The sequence below is a fragment of the Sus scrofa genome, chromosome 9 (assembly GCF_054392235.1).
Source record: "Sus scrofa isolate SSC_HxYL_T2T_F1_AM1 chromosome 9, Sscrofa_HxYL_maternal_Yorkshire_Landrace_v2.0, whole genome shotgun sequence".
NCBI classification, from domain to species: domain Eukaryota; kingdom Metazoa; phylum Chordata; class Mammalia; order Artiodactyla; family Suidae; genus Sus; species Sus scrofa.
This window is the reverse complement of record NC_139391.1, coordinates 125,246,997-125,267,960: the sequence shown is the minus strand read 5'-3', so window position 1 is coordinate 125,267,960 and position 20,964 is coordinate 125,246,997. Positions and strand designations below refer to the sequence as shown.

At 44.6% G+C, this 20,964-nt stretch overlaps 1 long non-coding RNA gene across 2 annotated transcripts in view; it reads right to left on the bottom strand.

Moving 5' to 3' along the window:
• Nucleotides 1-20,964, bottom strand: part of LOC110255517 (uncharacterized) — an 82,231-nt gene that overhangs the window by 2,215 nt on the left and 59,052 nt on the right. Inside the window, exon 7 of one of the 2 annotated variants that reach the window (XR_014816320.1) lies at nt 17,042-19,766. The exons of the other annotated variant lie outside the window; for it this stretch is intronic. This is a non-coding gene — a long non-coding RNA (uncharacterized LOC110255517). Of the gene's footprint in view, nt 1-17,041; nt 19,767-20,964 lie in introns of those variants that run through there. 2 annotated transcript variants of the gene reach the window in all.

Genomic DNA, 20,964 nt, shown 5'->3' with positions numbered 1-20,964 from the left:
TATTATGGTCCTTGAGCTAAAGGAAGATCCCATTTAGATAATGACAGAGGGGTAGGCAGATCTGGTCATGGCCAAACCTAGGTTTCTATGAAGGAAAAAGCTGCTTTAGTTGACAAGGTCTTTCTTTCCTGGTCCCCCCACTCCATTGTCCCTGGGGTACCTGAGGGCAGGACATTTGACTTGCATTTGTACTTGGTTGTATGAGTCAAAGGAGAATGCCAACTCAGAAATCAATATTTGCCATTTTTGACTACTAATACCATGATTAAAAAAAAAAAAACCCACAAAAACAAGCATTTACCACATCCTTGTCTTTGTGCAAGAAAAATAAGTCAGCTGTTTAGCAGAAGCAAGATGTGACTTTAAAAAAATCTAAATAATTTTTGTGTTTAGAAACAAATATAGCTGACTCAGAATCATAAAGAAATGAAAATTTCCTTTGGGGCTACACATACCTCTGTCCTCTAAACTATACTCCCAGGGAAAGTCCTCTCAGGATTTAGCTGCTTATAACCCATATTAGAATTCTTTGGGAATAAGATGTCACACTGAACTAGGTTGAGTTGGAATGTCTAATGCAGTGGTTCTCAGACTGTGGTGATACTGCCCCCTGAGGGGCGTTTGGTAGACAGTGAAGGCCTTTTCAGGGCTGTCACAATCAGTAAGATGGGGGTGCTACTGGCATTTAATGAGCAGGGTCAACATCTCACCACGCCAAGGACAGTTCCAAACAGCATGAATGGCCCTGCCCCAAATGCCAATAACTTTCCAGGGAGAAACAATTTTGGAGTTTTCCCAGGAATTTGGAATTAGACTAAGTTTCCAACTCAGTACAACTGTTCTCCTGAATCAAGCAGTTGTAACCCTAGGAACTGCTGGCTGTGGGCACTGTTTATGGAGTGGACTGGGGAGCAGAGAGAGCTGTCTACAATGAGAGAGGACTAACACGGATATGTAGAAAGAAATGGGGGGAAGCGACAGAGATTCCTGCCCACACTCTTATTCAAGCCTGTGGCTCTCATTACATTTCAGGTCCATTGTAATCCTGTGGTTGGTTTCTGTGACATCCCATTGCTTTCAAACAAGAGTGTGAACTTGGGAGAGGCTAATGCCATTTCTCCAACATGATTGAGCACCAGGGAAAGCTGGTATGTTGGGGGAAAGAGGGGAGCAGAAACAGATGCACCAGTGGGTACTGCCTGAGGGCCTTAAGTTTCCTGGTCAGTGTCTGAGGCCCAGCGGCCTCTGGCCCAACCAAATGTGGCCTGAGAGGTGGATGCTAGGAGATGGATCTCTCCAGGAACTGCGTTGTTGGCTGGAGAGGGCGGCGCAGGTCCAGAAGAGGAGGAAGTGCTCAGCAGCAAATTGCACCAGGGTCCCCTGGACCCGCAGTAGGAAGTCAGCCCAGCCTGAGACTGGAACTTCTGAAATCCCTTCCTTGGAAAGGATCAGCCTAAGTTTGAATTAGGTGGAGCTGTTTAGTGCAGACCGGACTGCCAGGGGTTGCATCTGCGGATTAGAAGTCAGTTAAGAAAATACCACCGAGCTGAAAATAAGGGAGTCACTTTCTTTAAAAGGAAGACAGAACCCCATCACACTCAAAGGAAAACAAACACCTATCACACTCTTAAAACAGTAGCCTTGGTTTTTTTAATTAGCTTTCTGTCTGCTCCAGTAGGATACTCGAGATTGTGTTGAAAATGGCAGGTTTCATCTCTATTACTATTGGTACTCCATGAGATAGAGAGGGAAGTGGTGGTTTCAGGGTGTATTTTGTAGGCTGGTGCTTAATTGCCCGGCTACAGCTCCTTTCGTTTTTTTAAAAGGAGGATTAGAGAGGGAGAGTATAATGCCAAGAACTTTGGGGTTTGCTAGTCTATAAAGCATTTGGCAGTGATGAAGGAATGGCTTCGGAAGGGGTAGGTGTCATTTTCACCTGCCATTTCCAGGCAGCGAGTGTAGACAGATGAGGGAAATGGCGTGGGTGACACCATGACATGGCTTAAGGGATGAGGCCTGAGTTTTTTCCCAGCAAGTCTTCCATCCCCATCTTGCTTTTCTTGGATTTCAAAGATGATGCTGAGATGCCCATGATTGATCACCAACACTTTTTACCCTTGGGATGTCCCCACCTAGCATCCCCTTAACAGAGTTGTCACCTTCTTCCAGCTGTCAACATAGAATTCGTTTCAGAACTGGTTCCTTTAAAACATGCATCCTTCCAAACAAAAAACAAACCAAAACAAATAAACTGTATTTCACTTTTAGGAATGGAAACAGTTTCAAAAACAAGGTAAAAATAAAATCTTGGAGTTCCCATCATGGCTCAGCAGAAAAAAATCTGACTAGTATCCATGAGGACACAGGTACCATCCCTGGTCTCGCTCAGTGGGTTAAGGATCCAGCGTGGCCGTGAGCTGTGGTGTAGGTCACAGACAAGGATCTGGATCTGGCATTGCTGTGCCCATGGTGTAGGCTGGCAGCCGTAGCTCCAATCGACCCCTAGCCTGGGAACCTCCATATGCCTCTGGTGCAGTCCTAAAAAGACAAAAAAAATCTTGTGAAATACTCATCTGATTAAACCCCTACAGGCCATTTCTAAAGGAAGTATTTCTGAGGTTAACATATGCTCAGCAGCAGAATTTCACCAGTGTGGTCTTTCTTGTCATTCAACCCTACCAAGCCTGAAAAGCTCTAGACTCATAGCTAGAAAATATACCAGACCCATAGTGGGCAATCAGTAAATGCTAGGTGAACTGAATTGAAACCAAGCCTGAGTTCTAATCCCATTTGTTCCATCAGTTATCAGGGTGAGCCGGGGACTTGTTTTTTGTATTTGTCGTAGGGGAAGATTGAAGGATTATCTCATCAGCAAGATCTCTTGAAACTCTAAAATCTATGAGCAACCAAGTGTTTTGTAGTGCAGTTAGTATTCTGAGCCATTTCTCAAGGCTTATATCTAACTTTTTGAGTCAGTTACATTGTTGACCCCTATGCCCTCCTCTTGGTTTGCTTATTAATATGCCCAGTGGCTTTCTCTCTGATTCATGAATAGGCCAAGCTCTGCTGCTGCTGAGAAATTGCTCTTGCTGTTCTCTCAGTCTGGGATGCTTTCCTCCCACATTCTGAAAGCCTGGCTGCTTCTCATCACTCAGGCCCCAGCTGAAATGTTATCTTCTAAGAAGTCTTTCCCGATGACTTCTCTCGAGCATCTCGCCAAGTCTGACACTCTCCATTATACCATCCAAGTTATTTCTATGCCGTGCATATTATAATTTATCATTATCTTATGTGTTTACGAGCCTCCCCCTAGACTTCAATCTTCACAGGCACAGGAAATTGTCTACATTCTTTTTTGCTATATCTTCAGAACCAGGCTTCCAGGAGCCCATATACATACAATTCTCATATACAGCCTCTTCCTCGGAGAAGACCCAGCCCCTTCCTGGGCACCTGGCTTGGTGAGCTAGGTGTGGGCTACATTTCAGCCCTTCATAGTCTCTTGGTCAGGTACCCTTGTTCAATGAACAACCTATTCAACTCTATGCACTCTCTCTGCCCAGCACTGTGCAAAATGCCTACAGAAAATAGAAACATAATATTGATTGGATGAATAACTCAACTTTGTTGAGGTTTAATTTACTTACAACAGAATGCATCATTTTAAGTGTTCTGTTCAATGAATTTTGGCAAAAGCATGTCCATAGGTAACTACTCCCACAATCAAGATAGAGAAATTCCATTACCCGCCAAAAGTTCCCATGTTTTATTTGTTGTTGTTGTTTTGTTTGTTCGTTTGTTTTTGTCTTTTTAGGGCTGCACCTGTGGCACATGGAAGTTCCCAGGCTAGGAGTCGAATCGGAGCTGTAGCTGCTGGACTATACCACAGCCACAGCAAAGCCAGACCCAAGTGGGGTCTGCGACCTACACTGCAGCTCATGGCAATTCCGGATCCTTAACCCACTGAGTGAAGCCAGGGATCAACCCCTTGTCCTTACGGATACTAGCTGGGTTTGTTGCCATTAAGCCACAACGGGAACTCCCTTTACATATTTTTGTAGTTGTCTCCCCTCTCACAGTCCACTCCCAACCCCCCCCAACTTCAAGTAATCACTGAATCTTTTAATTTATTTATATCTCACCTCTTTGCAAGAGAATTTTAAAATGAACTTAAAAGGGAATAAACACATTAAAATCAATAAAAGAGGGGGAATAAAGAGGAGAAAGCAAGATTAAAAGGCACAAGGCAGATGTCCCAACCATACAGGTGGGTAAAGCATTGTCTGTGATGGAGCTTGAAGGCTGAGGCTTCCTTATAGCCAAGACTCAGAGGGTTAAGTGGTACTTCAATTATTATCTGAGAGGGAGAAGCCCTGCCTTCATCTCAGGGGAGGCAAACTTTCCCTAGCACAAAGATCTGAGATATTTGTCTCGGGTTATCACATAGAAGTTGTTGGAGGATGCTCTGAAGTGTATCATCAATGAGAGTTTCATAGAAAGTGCAGTTGGAAGAGTCACTTGTCTATTTCATTCAGTTAATCTTCCAGAAACATTCCTATAGCAAATACTAAAGTATCTGCCCTAAATAAAATGATCTCACTGGGTTTTTCAGAAAAGTGGGATAGCAAACAATTCAAAATCATCTTCTCTAGTGAGATCTGAAAATCAGGAATCCCTCACTGTCCTTATGAGCAACGTATTTGCTTTGAAACCCAGGTGGGCAAGTGGGAGAGTTCATGCTCAGTCGTGAAACTTTAAAGGGCTTGGGCAGGATCCCTGTTTGGATCAAAGGCTTCCCCATCCCTGCCTGGAGCTGCGCTGTAAGTGGGGGATATGCCTGAAAAGAAGCCAGGATTTTCTGAAGGAATATGTTTTGGAGCTGGGCCAACATGAGCCAGAGCTCCTCTGCTGAGATGCCAAACGTCTATGTAGCAAAATGTTCAAACACTTGAACATGAAAGATATTGTGGGCAAGTGTCGACAGCTTCTCACTGCAGCCATAGAAATTGTTCTGTAATGTCCTTGGAAGACTGCGTTCTAAGCCACCGCATCCTTGGCTGTTGATGGGTTAGAGAGCCCTGAAGTTAATATCCTCTTTCCTGCTGGGTTGTGAATCCAATGAGAGATGAGACAAAGACGTAAAGCAGCTGTGAGTGAAAGTAATGTGTTTTGGGGAAATGTAGCTGGTGTCAGTGGGCAAGTGAGCTTCCCAGATCTGAACCCCAGAATCAGGCAGCCTTTCCATCACAGGCAGTACCCAGCCAGTGCTGGCTTCTGTAAGAAGTGGGACAAGGAAAAACTGAAAGCATGTGGTCCCTAATGGAAACTTACTGCCAACAGAGGGAGGGAGAGAGAGGAAGGGGCTAGGCACCAACCCCTCCATTCGTCCTCCAAACTCACCAGCCAGGAGCATTGCTCTCTGTCTCTGGGCTACCAACTCATTTGTCTCCCGGAACAAATGAGACATAAAGTATCCCAGAAGGGTTTGAAGGCGTGTTGTGAACTTGCTTGATATCAACCATTTAAATGTTGGGGGCTGACTGCTCAAGACAGCAGTCTTTGTATAACACCTTTGCTGGTTGAGGTTAAACCGTTCTTTCTGAAAATGGACAGATAATTGCACTATTTTCTTTCTACTTTCTGATAAGAAGACTATACCAGCAGTTAAATTGGGCCGGGGTGTGTGTCTCTGTTACCTAAAAGTGGTATTACCCATTAAGATCTATACTTGGAGTTCCCTGGTGGCTTAGCAGGTTAGGGATCTTGTGTGGTCACTGCTATGGCAAAGGTTCAATCCCTGTCCTGGGACATTTTGCCTGCCATGAGTGAGGCCAAAGGAAAAAAACCCCAAACACAAGGTCTATACTAAAAGAAAGAGGAAGAGGGGGACCCCAATGCACCCTCTTTTAATACTACTTCTCACTTGGTCTTTCAAGGTCATTTTTGCTACTCCTGGATCCAGGGGCTAGTATTAAAAACAGGATTTTGCTAAAGCATTAAGAATAGTGATCCTGATATGCGCGTGTTGCCAGATCTGCAGTTGGTTCTGCTCAGTGGAGTGCTGGTAAATGCAAAAATAAAAATAAAAATAAATAAATAAAAATAAAAAAATTTAAAAAGATCCCTAAAATAAAGAAATTCTGATATACAGCATTTTCTATTTTCCACTTTCTGTCGGGTAAATACTCCCTCCATGGCTGGTTTCAAGCTACTGACACCATCATCACCCAACACGGAGGAGGGAAGAGGGACATGGCAGCATTTATGGTTTTTCCACCAAATCGATACAATAGATCTAATTAATCTTGAGAGAAAATTCTATATTGGTTTTAAACTAATTAGAAAGTGATACATTTTGAATATTTGTTACATTTGTTTTTAATATAATTTATTTAATTGTACATTTTTTATACTTAATCTCTAGTAATGGTTGCTTTTAACAAATCAGCTCAAAGAATTCCTGAAATATAAGAATCGCCTCTTGTGAGCCGGTACAAGTCAGCTCCAGTACATCCCTGGCTCTGAGGAACATAATTAAAAGCCAAGAAAAGATCAGCATCACTACAAGGGGAAAAAGTACCAATCAATGGTCCATTGTGAAGAGTCTAGTTGAACAGGTCCCCACCCCGGACATTTGTTAGGAAAAGATTTTAATGCTTTGATGGGCTACCCAGCAGCTTCAGTGGGCCTGCAGTTTTGAGAGAACAGAGAGGATCTGTCCTTTGAAAAACATGGGCTAATTTCCACTGTCAGTCAACCTGGTGGGAGGAACAATTCAACAAGGGTTAGAGCCATCTGTTGGAAATCATTGACAGTTATGACGACAAATGGTTTGACATCTGACGTCAACTTGAGTCTTGAGCTTTCTTCAGTCTGCAGGGTTTCAGGAGAGGTGTGGCTGATGGGGCTGAGGATCTAATGGGCCACCCAGGGGGAGGCAAGAAGGGCCGAGGGAGGTGGGAGGGAGAGCAGGAGGAAAGGCGGGGGCAGAGCCGGAAGGGACCCTCTTCTACCTCAGGCCAGAGGCCAAAGGCAGAGAGCATCAGTAATCTCCCCATTAATAAAAATCTGGAAATGTTTCTATCTCATTTTAAAGTGACCTTTTTACACTCAAGAGAGCCAGCAAATGGAGGTGATGGTGTCAGAACAGCAAACGAAAACTGATTTCTTCTTTAAAAAAAAAAAAACAACATTATTTTATACCCACATGCAGAGTGGAAAGAGAAGTGTTTGGAGTCAGCACACCTCTGAGCAGTTTTGCCACGTCGGACAAATCATCAACCTCTGTTCCCTCCTCTGCAAAATCAGGCCGGGCGGGCTCAACAGCATCCTGTGTTAGTGTCAGGGCAGCTGAGAGGGTGTGAGTGAAAGCACCTCACACCCTTGAAGGCACTAGCAACCCTTTAAAACCAGGATGCTGCCTTTGCACGTAGATTAAAAACATTTTTTTTCCTTATCTTTTTAACATTTTTTCTTGCTGGAGTGTATTGGACTGTGAAACGAGAAACCTGCCTTGCAGCCCCTACCCTGTCAGCTCACTGCCCGCCCTGCAGAGACCAGCCAAGGTGCAGTTTCCTCATCTCCAAAATGGGAGGAGGATCTGTTAACATTCTAACACCGCCTTCCGCCTTGCCTTCAGCTCCTCTTACTAAAAAGCTTTATTTATGCTTTGACTTAAAAGCTAACCTCGAATTCTTTCCGCATCTGTGAAACCCCATGGCTTCTAAGAAGCCATCTTCGCAGGAGTAACATTCTATCTTTGTTTCCAGACCTTGACGGAGGCCAGAGAGGGTGATTCTGTTTTTCCCAGGTTGCCAAGTCAAACCAAGGAAAACAAACACAGCCGATCCCAAATCACAGTGGGTCGTGTATCCCTTGATATGGTAAAGACCCTGACAAGTGGCTCGGGGTTCTTCCATCAATTTGGTCTGTTTGCTGAGTTCAAGGTCATTGTGAGTTCAGCAGAATGTCCTGCTGTTTTTCCAGCCTTTGGACAGCAAGAGAATGCAAAGCACATTTTGTAGTTAGGTTTGACACACGTAGGGTTCCAAGATAAATTCAATACATACGTTCTGATTCATTCACACTTTACCCACTAAATAACTATTTGATATCTAAGAAGGCTTCAGAATGTTAATGAAAAATCTCTTCAAAATATTCTTTCCTTTTGAACCCAGCAGGCATATTTTCCCAAGAATAAGAGTGAAAAATGGCCAGAAGAGTTTGTGGGTGTGTGAAACACTCCCCAAATATGTCTTTTCTCAACTTTAGGGTTCCTTTGAAATGTACAATGTACATAATAATAATTTTTTAAAAATCTGTACACTGTATCCACCATTTGGGTACAGTATCTGCTAGGAATTATGCTAAGCCCTTTACATACATTGTCACTAATATGTATAACAATATTTGAAGGTAGGTATTACTTCTCTCATTTATAGGCAGAGAAGTTGAGGCTCAGAAGCTTTTATGGCTTGCCCAAGGCCAGCGCTGACAAGCCACCATGCCAAGATTCTATTGAACTCTCTCTGTTTGAATCTTCTTAGTTAATTTTGTTCAATTCAGCAAATATTTATCAAGTGTCTCTATGTGCCAGGTGCTGTCCCAAGCCTGAGGAGAAAAACAAGGAAAGACCTTGGGATGCTCTAGTGAAGGGCTTCTTATTTTTATCCATCAGCATGTGATTGAAGATAGAAGGTTATTGGGGGGGATGGGGTGGTGTGAATTAGTATGTGTCTGATTGTGCATAATAGTAAACCCGATTCAAACTGCCTTAAACAATAAGGAAGACACACAGGGGCTGAGAAGGCTAGTTACCTCCTAATATCTACCCCTTACCAGAAGAGTTCCCAATTTTCAGCCAGGCATACGCCCTCCTGGAATAAAAACATTTCTCAGCCAAACCCAAGCTAGGTGTGGCCATATAACTAAGTCTGACATATACAATGTTAGGTGTGTCCTCTGGGAAGTGACTTTCCCTTTTCTCCTTCTTGCTGATGGACTCAGATGTGATGGCAGTAGCTGGAGCAGCCATCTTGGACTACAGGGGAATACATTATGTGTTAAGATAGCAAAGCCACTGGTTGGAAGGTATATTATCCCTGAACTACCTGCTTAGACTTTTTTTTTTAACCTTGGGGGCAGGGGAGCGAAAGAGCCCTTTAACTTGTTTATGCCACTGTTACTGGGGTTTTCAGTTACTTGCAATTGAACCTAATCCTAACTCATATATTCCCATAGCTAGAAGTTCAGAGGTAGGGTGGGCTCACTGTTCATTTGACTCAACAGCTCCATGATGCTATCAAAGAATCAGTTTTGCTCTAGGTCTTTGTTTTACCTTCGCTGTCAGTTTCATCCTGTGGCTGGCTCTCCTTTATGGGGCAAGATCACCGCTAACAAAAGATGGATATATGCTTCCTTATCAATTTTCAGAGAGAAACAGTGACATCCAAATGCATCCCCATAAAAACAATGAAGTTCCTTTCCCAGAAACCTTCTGATATCTTCTAGCTTTTCACTGCCCTTAATTAGGTCAGATGCAGCCAGAGAAATGCCATAAACTGATTGACTTAGTTCTGATAAAACCAATCACTACGGCAAGGGAGTTGGGCTTACACTAATTGACTTGAACAAATCAGGGTCCACCACCAGAGGCGGGGTATTTTTTTCTTTCAAAATTCAGGATAGCATAATGACTTAGGGTCAGTACAGTCAATTCTTGGCTCTGATGAATTTAACCTTCACAGTCCGTACTGTCCTTGAAGGGACCCAGTGGTCCACTGCGTAAGGGGAAGCATAACATCTTCTTTGTGTGATTGCTAACAGGAGTCAATGAAATATGCAGCTCCTCTATTTCAGGAAATAGAGGCTGGTTGGCTAGAGGGAGTCCAAACAGTGGATCCATGGAGTTCCCAGATTAATCCCTTGGAAGTGTACATGGCTTGTCAGTCCTAACCTCTCCCAGGGTGCTTGGACACCATCGCGGCTTGGGGAAGGCTGCTCCCTGAGAACTTCTCTTTCACCCCCCACTCCTCCTCTGATGCTTCCTGAATTCCCAGAAGTTCTAGATTAAAATATATTTCCGAAAAGTCCTCAGTACCTTAGGGGGAGTGACACATTAAACTTCAACACAAATATACCGATTAATGAAAAGCCCATCCCCCAACCCCCAGCACCACCACTACCTCCTCTTATACCAGGGACACTCAGCCAAGTGGACAATTGGGATGTTGTCATAGGAAAGAAAAAGTTCCCAGGTTCTGGGCACATCAGAGAGGGCAGGGTGGGATCTCGAAATGGGGGTCCTGAGTCCCTGGCCAGGATAGGGATAAAAAGAGTGATCAGGAAGTGGAGATGGTGGAGAAACATCAAAGTCAATTTCAATGACTTAATAATTTAGCCCAGGGCGAGCCCTATGCAATCTATTCTGGATGACAAAATCCCTATCATTTCGTTTGTGGCTGTTAAGAGACCACAGCTCTATTACTTTCCATCCTGGATGCACCCGTGGTTGCCAGAATCTTTGAAGCTTTGTTTCAGCCTCAGCCATCTGGTCTGTGGCATGCCCACATGGCTTGGTACACAGCCTTGTTAAAATGACAGGACTCTATTATTCTCCCCAAAATGGAAAGGAAGACATTCATTCAGTACAGAAAACACGTCAGAGAAGGAATGAAGCCAGAAACACTGGCCCAAAATAGGATGAGAGGGCGCTGAGGTATCCTGGAAAAACCAAGACCTTTTCTATGATTTTCAACCACCTCTAAGAGCAATTCTATAATAAACAGGTTTTTTTCTGTAGTGAACTCATTTGAATAATATCTTCCAAGAGACCATCAGTTCATGAGCTTATTTAAGCTTATCACTTAAAGTAATTAGCTATGTGATAATCCAAATATGGGACCTACCTTATGCTTCCAAAGGGCCATTTCTGAAGTTCTTCTGAAGTGTTTTATTTGACCCTTACATTAGGTATTTCTCTAAATGTCATCCCTGGACCATTCATACAGAAATCACTCGGCAGGGCAAGGGAGACAGTGATGGTGTCGGGGGATAAAAGGCAGATCTCTAAGCTCCACCCAGAATCTACTAAACTAGACTCTCCCTGGGAGCAGGACCTAGAAATGAACATCTTAAACCCATGAGTCTTGTGACTATAATACACTCCAGGGTTTCAGCACACTGACTCCTAGAGAGTGCCTCTCATGCTACTTTACAATTTATGGTGCTCTATGCTTTACAAAGACTTTGGCGTAGTATCTCATTTGAGCCTCACCACAAGCCTCAGGGAAGAATGTCAGAGCAGGTATTATCACTGCCACTTTAGGGAAGGAGAGCCCACAGCTCTCTATGGTCAAGTAGCTGCCTGAGGTCACCTGCTCCGAAGTGGGGTAACTCACAGCTCAAACCTTAACAGCACCAAGCTCAGTGCTCCTGCCATCACCCCAATGGTAACCACATTCCACCTGACTTCACCTTCGGGCACCGCCTAAAGGGAAGTAGTCTGAGCAGCCACAGGAAGGAGCATCATTTGTGAAAAGGGAAAATAAAACTATAAAAACTTGGAAGCTGACTCAAAATCATTAATGGTCTAATCGTAATGTTGACGTTGCTCAAACTACAAGGACAAGAATTATTTTTATTACATATTGAGATTGGGCTTGGTTGACTCTATAACTGGTTTGAGCAGGAAGGATCACCTTTTTACAGTAGTGAACCACGTGATCAGAAATTCAAGTAAGTTACATTCATTTCTTTTTTTTTTTTTTTCTCTCTTTGGCTGCACCTACAGTATGTGGACGTTCTTGGGCCAGGCATCGAACCCACACCACAGCAGTCACCCGAGCTGCAGTAGTGACAATGCCAGATCCTTAACCCGTGGAGCCACCAGGAAATTCCACCTTCATTTACTTTTAGGGATAACAGCATTGAATGAAAATCCATATGATTCAAATCCGAGTCAAGAACATACGTGCAATTATTCTTGTCTATTTTCCTTTTGACAGCAATCCATGATGTCCGGGTTTCATTCAGAAATTTCAGTGGAATTAAAATGGGAGGAGTCCCAAAACTTTTATCATGAAGTTTGGTTCAATTACAATTATTAGCCAATCCAAGCCTGCCCATGAGACACACGTGGGCCATTAGTTTCACAACCGTAGTGTCACACAGATAAGTGGTCCCTGCTGAAACCCTACAGATGTGTGTGATGGTTAATTTTATGTTCCAACCTGACTGGGCCACGGGGCACCCAGGTATCTAGTTAAATGTTATTTGGGGTGTATCTGTGAGAGTGTCTCCAGAAGAGAGGAGTGTTTGGATCAGCAGACTGAGTAGAGCAGATTGCCTGCTCATTGCGTTGAAGGTCTGAACAGAGCGAGCAAAAAGCTGGAGGAAGGGACATTTGCTCTCTGCCCTGATCCTGTGTGTCAGGACACTGATATTCTCCTGCATTCAGACTGGGGCTTAACACCCCTGCCCCGCCCCCTGGTTCTCAGGCTTGCAGGCTTGCAGGCTTGGACTGGAACTGCATCTGATTTCCTGGGTCCCCGACGTGCAGAGAGATTTGGGGATGTCTCAGCCTCCGTAATTACACGAGCTAAGATCTTATAATCTCAAAATATCTCTAGACAGAGAGAGAGAAGAGAGAGAGAACTCTTTGTTCTATTCTTTAGAGAATCTTAATAGCTTTTTTCACCTGACGTCTCAGGGGCCACATTGTGGGGTCATTTATCCTTGATCCCCTGGGTCATTGGATTTACAACATGATGCTAAGGCTACCTGGGTTCAGGTTGGAGCAGTATGGAACTGCTGGCTTGGCTTTTTTCCATGGCCTGAGGCTCGGCTCTAATTTACAGGCAGGCATCATGTGGTGTAAGAGCACAAGTGGCTGGTTCATAAGGGTTGGACAGCCCAGACCCCGTTCCAGCTCTGCTTCAGAAAGCATCCTCTGGTGAGATGCTGCATAAATTGAATAAGCCCCCTGTGAATGCTTAGGTCACAACTGGTGAAAAATGCAGATTACCCTACAGGGCTTACACTACTATAATTAAAACATTTTGCTAATAGTTATTTATGGATCACCTATAGTCAATCCTGTGTTAGAATAAATCCAGGCTATTTTGGGGCAATCTGAGTGTACTATGTGATTGTATTTTTCTAAGTGCCGATCAGGCTGTATATTTTTCCATGACCCTTCTGTGCAATCTTCTGTTTTTTATTTATTTTATTTTTATTTTATTTTATTTTATTTTATTTTTTGTCTTTTTGCCTTTTCTAGGGCCGCTCCAGCGGCATATGGAGGTTCCCAGGCTAGGGATCGAACTGGAGCTGTAGCTGCTAGCCTACGCCTCAGCCACAGCAACTCGGGATCTGAGCCGCATCTGCAACCTACACCACAGCTCACAGCAACACCGGATCCTTAACCCACTGAGCAAGGCCAGGGATCGAACCTGCCACCTCATGGTTCCTAGTCGGATTCATTAACCACTGCGCCACGAAGGGAACTCCTGTTTTTTATTTTTGTAATCCCAGAAATGTATGTCTTCTCCCATGGGATAAACATACTGGCATATTTTCCAATGTTCAAAATAATTTGTGGTGATTGTTTCATTATTTTTTGAACCATCTGGATTTATCAAATGTAGGATGCATTACTAGGAATCACTGTTCCACGACACTTGAGTTGCAAGAAATATCTCTCCATTTTTCTAGCTCAGGATTTACTCCCTGAGCCCAGCCATACTTATTTAGGACAGGGGGTCCTCGCTCTCCCTTGCCTCTCCCTGAGTTGTACCAGGCCCTCAGGGCTCACTCAGTCTAGAAGGATGGGGAGGGAGGCCTCTGTCATGAATCCATTTGGTCACTGAGAAGATGCTCCTTGCCCAAGTGTGCACGGACCTCTGGCCACTGGCAGGCCCTGTAGTTGAACTCTCTCCTCACCAGGCCGGACCGCATGGCAGCTGCTCCCCAGCTGAGAGGCTTGCGGACAGGCCTTGACAACATCCCTGCAGCCATCCCCCACTCCAGGTCCCGAGACTTCCTGGGTACTGCAGCTTCTCCTCTCCTTGGGGACCTCCAACCAGAGAACCAAGCACCCTCAGCCTGGCATCAAGCTGCTGCCCAACTCCAGACACCTCAGGGCCCCCACTCCCAGCCTCCACCCACCTGGGAACCGGAGCTCCCACAGGAAGGCTTGATCCTAAACACAAAATGTGTCCCTTGAGAGCTGGGAATACAGAAACACAAAGGCTGGCTGCCTCCTCTGAGAGGGGTGAGGGGAAAATCCCCTTCAGTCTCTGCTGATGAGTCCATAGTAGAAAAAAAAGTTTCCACAAAACCATAAACCACAAAAAAAAAAAAAAAAAGGCAAGACACCAGATACTTTCTCAATAATTCACTCTAAGTATGACATATGTATGACATATACATAATTACTCCTGTTTTTCCTACAATTTTGCTTAAATTATGTTTCTTCTATCATTATATTGCTTATACTCCCTTCCCTCCCCCAATGTATTTTGTCCCTAACACTACTGAATTTATTTCTGGAATATCTATTTTATTCAATTATTGACTTTTTTTTTTTTTTTTTTTTTCCTTTTTAGGGCTGTACCCAAGGCATATGAGGTTCCCAGGCTAGGGGTCTAATTGGAACTGTAGCCTCTGGCTTACGCCACAGTCACAGCAGCTTGGGATCCGAGCTGCATCTGTGACCCACACCACAGCGCACAGCAACACCAGATCCTTAACCCACTGAGCGAGGCCAGGAGTTGAACCCGCAACCTCATGGTTCCTAGTCGGATTGTTTCCGCTCTGCCACAACGGGAACTCCAAGATTTAGTTGTTATATGCTTCAAAATCTAATGGCATCCTTCAATAAATTTTAAAACAGATTTTGTTATTCTTGAATTCTCTTTCTTCGGGACTAATTTCACATGATTTTTCAAGCCATATAAATTGTCTTTGGGGAACTTTGCACGAAATTCACATACTAACTTAAGATGTATCATCTTCACCGGATTCTCTTCTTAACCAGAAGCAAGGAACTTTGGCCACTTTTTGTCTCCCTTTCCTTCTCCTATTATGGTGTTTTACATTGCTTTCAAAAAGATAACTTTATTTTATTCCAAGTTGAGTCAATTCTCAAGAATGTATGGTTTTTGTTACTCTCACAGAATGAAATCTCTTTTTTCTATGTGTCCCACTGCTATAAAGAATAACATCACATTTTGAGCATTTGTCTTAGACTCCACAGCTCTTTGGCACCTCTTAACTCCAGGGATTTATAAGTATGTCATATCATCTCTCAAAAAGACTTTAATTATTCCTTTCCCGTGTCGATGCCTCAGCTTCTTGCCCTTCTTAGAATGTTGTTGTCAGCATTTCTGTATCATCCTGAGTGCCATGGTGGCAGAGGGCACACTGGCTCTGATTCTGCTTTGAAGAGCTTCTCCGTTTTCTATACTATTGGCTTGTAGTTTGGGTTTAAGAAACTTTAATACAGAAACCCTCTTTGTGAAAATATTTAGAGTTTTCCAAAGAAATGTTGATTTGACGTGACTTCTTTCTTGGCCTCTATTGAGAGGATGAAGTCATTTTACAAATTTTTCCCATTCGCATGATGATTTAAAACCTATCCCCCAAATGGATATGTGGGCAATACAGTAATATCTGGATGCGGCTCATACCTCAAAGCTAAAAAACAAAGAACAAGCAAGTAAACAAACCAACCCTGTAGCTCAAAAAGGCTTGCGCTTCTTTATGAAAGAAACACAGATTATTTGGGAGGGATCAGTCCCAGGAAGTCCATCACTGGCAGTCTTTGGAAGGTGCTCAGCTGATACCCAGACCACTTTTTAGCCCCTCCTGTTCATCCCTGCATTTAGGTGTCCTAAGGATTGTGGTCAGGCCTTGGCCTGGCCCTGAGAAGGCCCCTCTTTGTGAGTCTTCAACTAAGCTTTGCAACCACGGTGCATTCTTTTTGGTTATTCAGCCACAGGGTTGAAACTATTAGTTACTTTCTCATACTGTGAACCACAGCAATTTTATGTCATAAGATGAACTTTATGGCCTATGATAAATAGGGTATGGGCTTTTATTACTAGATGTACACTAACTATGAACAATAAATGATAGCTTTTGTTTGTTTGTTCGTTAAGGGCCTTTAAGAGCTGCGTCTGTGGCATATGGAAGTTCCCAGCCTAGGGGTCAAATCGGAGGTGCAGCGGCAGGTCTACACCACAGCTCACAGCAACACTGGTTCCTTAACAGCTGAGCAAGGCCAGGGACCAATTCTTTTTTTTTTTTTGCCACATCCAAGGCATGCAGAAGTTCCTGGGCCAGGGATCAAACCTGCACCACAGCAGTGACCCAAGCCACAGCAGTGACAATGCCAAATCCTTAACTGATAGGCTACTGAGGAATTCCTATAAAAGAATTCTTTTTAAAAAGTATGGAGTTCCTGGATGGCTCAGGAGATTAAGGATCTGGCATCATTACTGCTGTACTTTGGGTCACTGCTGTGTCTCAGGTTTGATCCCTGGTCCTGGGAACTACACATGTCATGTGTGTGACCAAAAAAACCAAACAAAACAAAACCCAAACACCTATTAAGTTGGCACTTATTGAAAAAAATCTAACCCATAGGAAGTGCAGGTGAAGGTATTTGCCAATATCAATGAAAATTATAAATACACGTGCCTTATTAATTCCAATGTTAGGTAGGTATTGCTTATATGCAATTAAATCTGAGTGTGCTATGTATAAGGATGTAAACATAGTGTATTTATAATTCGTAATATCAAAAAATCCGGAAATGTCTTAAATATATCTAAAAAAGGATTGATTAAATAAGTTCAATGGAATCCCATGCAACTGCCAAAGAATGAGATAGATCTATGGGTCCTGATATAAAAATATGACCAAGGCATATTAAGTGAAAAACAAGTATATGCAATAAGTATACCCTTATCTGTGTTTTTAAAAAATAAAATTAGCTTCAACATGTACAGAAAAATTCTAAAAGAATACAATTTGACTATTTTACCATGAGAATATATAACTGTTATAATTAAAAGTTCTTGTTTTCCCTTAAAGGTAATACAATGCTATTGCAGAAATTTTAGAAGATACAGAAGGATAGAATGATAAAAATAAGAGTTACCCAGATAAAATTAAGAATTACCCAAAACCAACTTGATGTTTTCCTTTTCCGTATTTTTTTTCAATTCATTTTTAAACTTAAAAAATTGGCACCAAATGCACATATGCTTTTATACTCAACTTTTCTCCACCAATCGGTATCATGTCATGAGCATTTTTTCATATCATTAGTTAATAATGAAAATATTTCTTCCTGAATTAGGCATTCTCTTTCTCTCATAAAGCAAGGCAGTTTTTGTTTGACCTGTCCATTGCTGGGAAGTCTGGAACAAGAGATGGAGGACAGACTTTAGAATTTGAAGATCTGCATTCAAGCCAGGCTTCTGGTTAGTTGTGTGATCCTGGGCACATTGCATAACTGAACTGAACCCCATTTTTCTCTTCAGTAACGTGGGTAAAAGGAAAGCCAGCCATACCTACATTGTGATGATATTGGGAGGGTTCGATGAGCTGTCACAAGCAAAGTGCTCTTTGAAGTCTGGTAAGAATCTACCTGCTACTCTAACCTAGACCCGCAATGCCTCTCCCCCAGGTCTGCTCACACTGCCTTCTCCTTACTTAACAGATTGAGGTCCTCTGGAAGGCGCCCTCCTCCTGAGCTGGGAAGCCGAGACCCACGGAGAGGGAGTTCCTTGATCCCAGGCAGCTTTCCAATCCAGGGTCTCCATTGATGGAGAGGCCCAGCTGCCCCCCAGCAGCTTGGGGCTCCATGAAGCTACCTTATATAAATAAATCTCTCCTTTCTGCTTAAGGAAGACAGATACCTAAATCACCATAAAAGAATGTGGATGTTCAGGAGTTCCCATCGTGGCGCAGTGGTTGATGAATCCAACTAGGAACCATGAGGTTGCAGGTTCGATCCCTGGCCTCTCTCAGTGGGTTAAGGATCTGGTGTTGCCGTGAGCTGTGGTGTAGGTTGCAGACGGGGCTCAGATCCCGAGTTGCTATGGCTCTGGCATAGGCTGGCGGCTATAGCTCTGATGGGACCCCTCGCCTGGGAACCTCCATATGCCGCGGGAGCGGCCCTAGAAAAGGCAAAAAGACAGAAAAAAAAAAAAAAAAAGAACGTGAATGTTGAATAACAGAGATACATCCAAGGTTGTAGGGAGCACTGTGGGGTGAGGAAAGATGCCCAAGTGAGTAGCCAGGACCGGCTTCCTGTAGGAGGTGATGCTGGACCAGTAGGGAGGGTGTTTTGGGCCTGAGCGGCATGAGCCACGGTGTGGTGGTGGGAGCCATAAGCCGTTCAGGGTTGCTGGAAGGTGAAGGCATGGAGAGGCAGGTGTGAGGCTGGCTAGAGAGGGGGCCAGGGGCCCAGTCGAGAGAGGTCTTGGGTGCCACGGGAAGGAGGAGGTTGGACTCCATCCTTGGAAGTCAGTGGTTCTCCATCCTGGCAGAGTTTCGTAGGGAATTTCAAAATGAAATATGGATACTTCTCCTAGCCTGTCAATTAAATCAGAATCTCTGGGGGTGGAAGGTGGGCACTGGCTTTTTTTTGTTTGTTTTAAGTTGCCCGGGTGATTCTAATGTGCAGACAGCATAGAGAATCTGACAGGACACCTTGCCGGATTTTAAGCTAGATAGACGTGGATTTAGAAAAATGGTCTTGGAGGGCCCGTCGTGGCATAGCGGCGACAAATCTGACTAGGAGCCATGAGGTTGTGGGTTCGATCCCTGGCCTCGCTCTGTGGGTTGAGCATCTGGTGTTGCTGTGGCTCTCGCGAAGGCTGGCAGCTACAGCTCCGATTAGACCCCTCACCTGGGAACCTCCATGTGCCACGGGTGTGGCCCTAAAAAAGGTGAAAGACAAAAAAAAAAAAAAGTCTTGTAGTTGGACTTAGAGTATGAAAAGGCAGGTGGGGAGCCTGCTGGCAACTGTCACAGTGAGCAGGTGAGGGCTGAAGTGGACGTGATGGAGGACAAAGCTGTGGGAATGGAGACAAATTTATGAATAGCTGCTTAGGAGATAAAACACTTTGAACTTGAAGATTTAGTTGATTGGAGAGGAAGGGAATGTAGCCCCCGGGGGGACCTGAGGGTCCCAGCTTGGGAAGCTGGAAATGCCTCAGACAGGAGGAGAGGGTCTGGGGGGAGGTGGTGAGTCCCACTTCGGCCATGTGGGTTGTGAGGTGGGACCTGGGTGTCCAGGAGGAAATCAGGCCTCTGGACAGACCCGTCTAAAGGTAGGGGCTGGGCCAGCTGCAAAGAATGTGCAGTCTGCTAGCTGATGGAGGATGGGTTTTTCTTTTTACCATAGAGTAAAAGAGCAGCCTCCTCCAAAGGCACTTTTCTAGCTCACCAAGGTGTTGTGGGTGTGAGAGGCAAGGGGGGGGCCCCCCACCCCAGATCAGCTCCTGAGATAGGCTGTGGTGTGGATCTTGGTGCCTTGATGTCAGGTGGCTTCTCAGTCTTCTAAAATTAGCAGAGCAGCTGTGCTCGGTGGGTGGCGATGCTGGGGCTCACTCAGCCGGGTCACTGGGCCTTCCTGCCGTGGATGCTTTGTGCGAGCAGGTCAGGGATCAAGCAAGAATCTGTTTCTTTGAAGCCTTCCCCGAGGGGCCGCGTGCCATGCCAGTGGGCTCCAAGGGAACAGAAGATGTCTTCTGTTGCCAGGGGAAAGGGAAAGACAGGGAGGGGTAGGCTAGAAGGAAGCTCGCAGGAGAGGGACTTTTCAAGAAAGTGCACTGTAGCAATGACACCCTCGAAGGCAGGTGAGGAGGTAGTTTGCATTAGAAGAGTCAGAATTAGCTCTGAAACTGAAAACGTGCTGCAGGGCTCTGTGCTTTGCACAGACGAGTGCTGTGCAAATGCTTCTTGGCTGTGACTTTTTGGCTCTCTAGAGTGGTTCAGCCTGGCCTCTGGATTAGGGTTCTGCTGCCAACCCCACCAACCAAAGGGTCTGGGGATGGGGGTGGAGGTGGGGGCAGCAGGTGTGTGTGTGTGTGCTCGCAGGTGTGTGTGTGCCCACACAGACACAGGAGTTCCCATCGTGGCTTAGGAGAAACAAATCTGTCTAGTATCCATGAGGACGCAGCAGGTTTGATCCCTGGCCTCGGTCAGTGGGTTAAGGATCCAGCATTACCGCAAGCTGCAGTGTAGGTTGCAGATACAGCTCAGGCCTGGCACTGCTGTGGATGTGGTCTCGGCCAGCAGCTGCAGCTCCGATTTTTTTTTTTTTTTTTTTGTCTTTTTGCCTTTTATAAGGCCACTCCCATGGCACATGGAGGTTCCCAGGCTAGGGGTCGAATCAGAGCTGCAGCTGCCGGCCTACGCCAGAGCCACAGCAATGTGGGATTCGAGCTGTGTCTGTGACCTACACCACAGCTCACGGCAACCCAGATCCTCAACCCACTGAGTAAGGCCAGGGATTGAACCCGCAACCTCATGGTTCCCAGTCGGATTCGTTAACCACTGAGCCACGACGGGAGCTCCTGCAGCTCCGATTTGACCCCTCACCTGGGAACTTCCATATACCGTGGGTGCAGCCATACAAAAGGAAAAAAAACAAACAAACAAAAAAAAAAAAAAAACGGAAATAAACTCACTGATTTTTTTGCTTTTTGTTTTTTAGGGCCACACCTGTGGCGGCATATGGAAGTTCCCAGGCGAGGGGTCAAATCAGAGCCTACACCACAGCCAGAGCAATGCAAGATCTTTAATCCACTGAGTGAGGCCAGGGATCGAACCTGCAACCTCATGGATCCTAATCATGTTCGTTAGCCTCTGAGCCACGAAGGGAACGCCACAAAATCACAGATTTCAAAACCAGCCTCTTTATACTTTTGATCTTTGTCTTTCTTA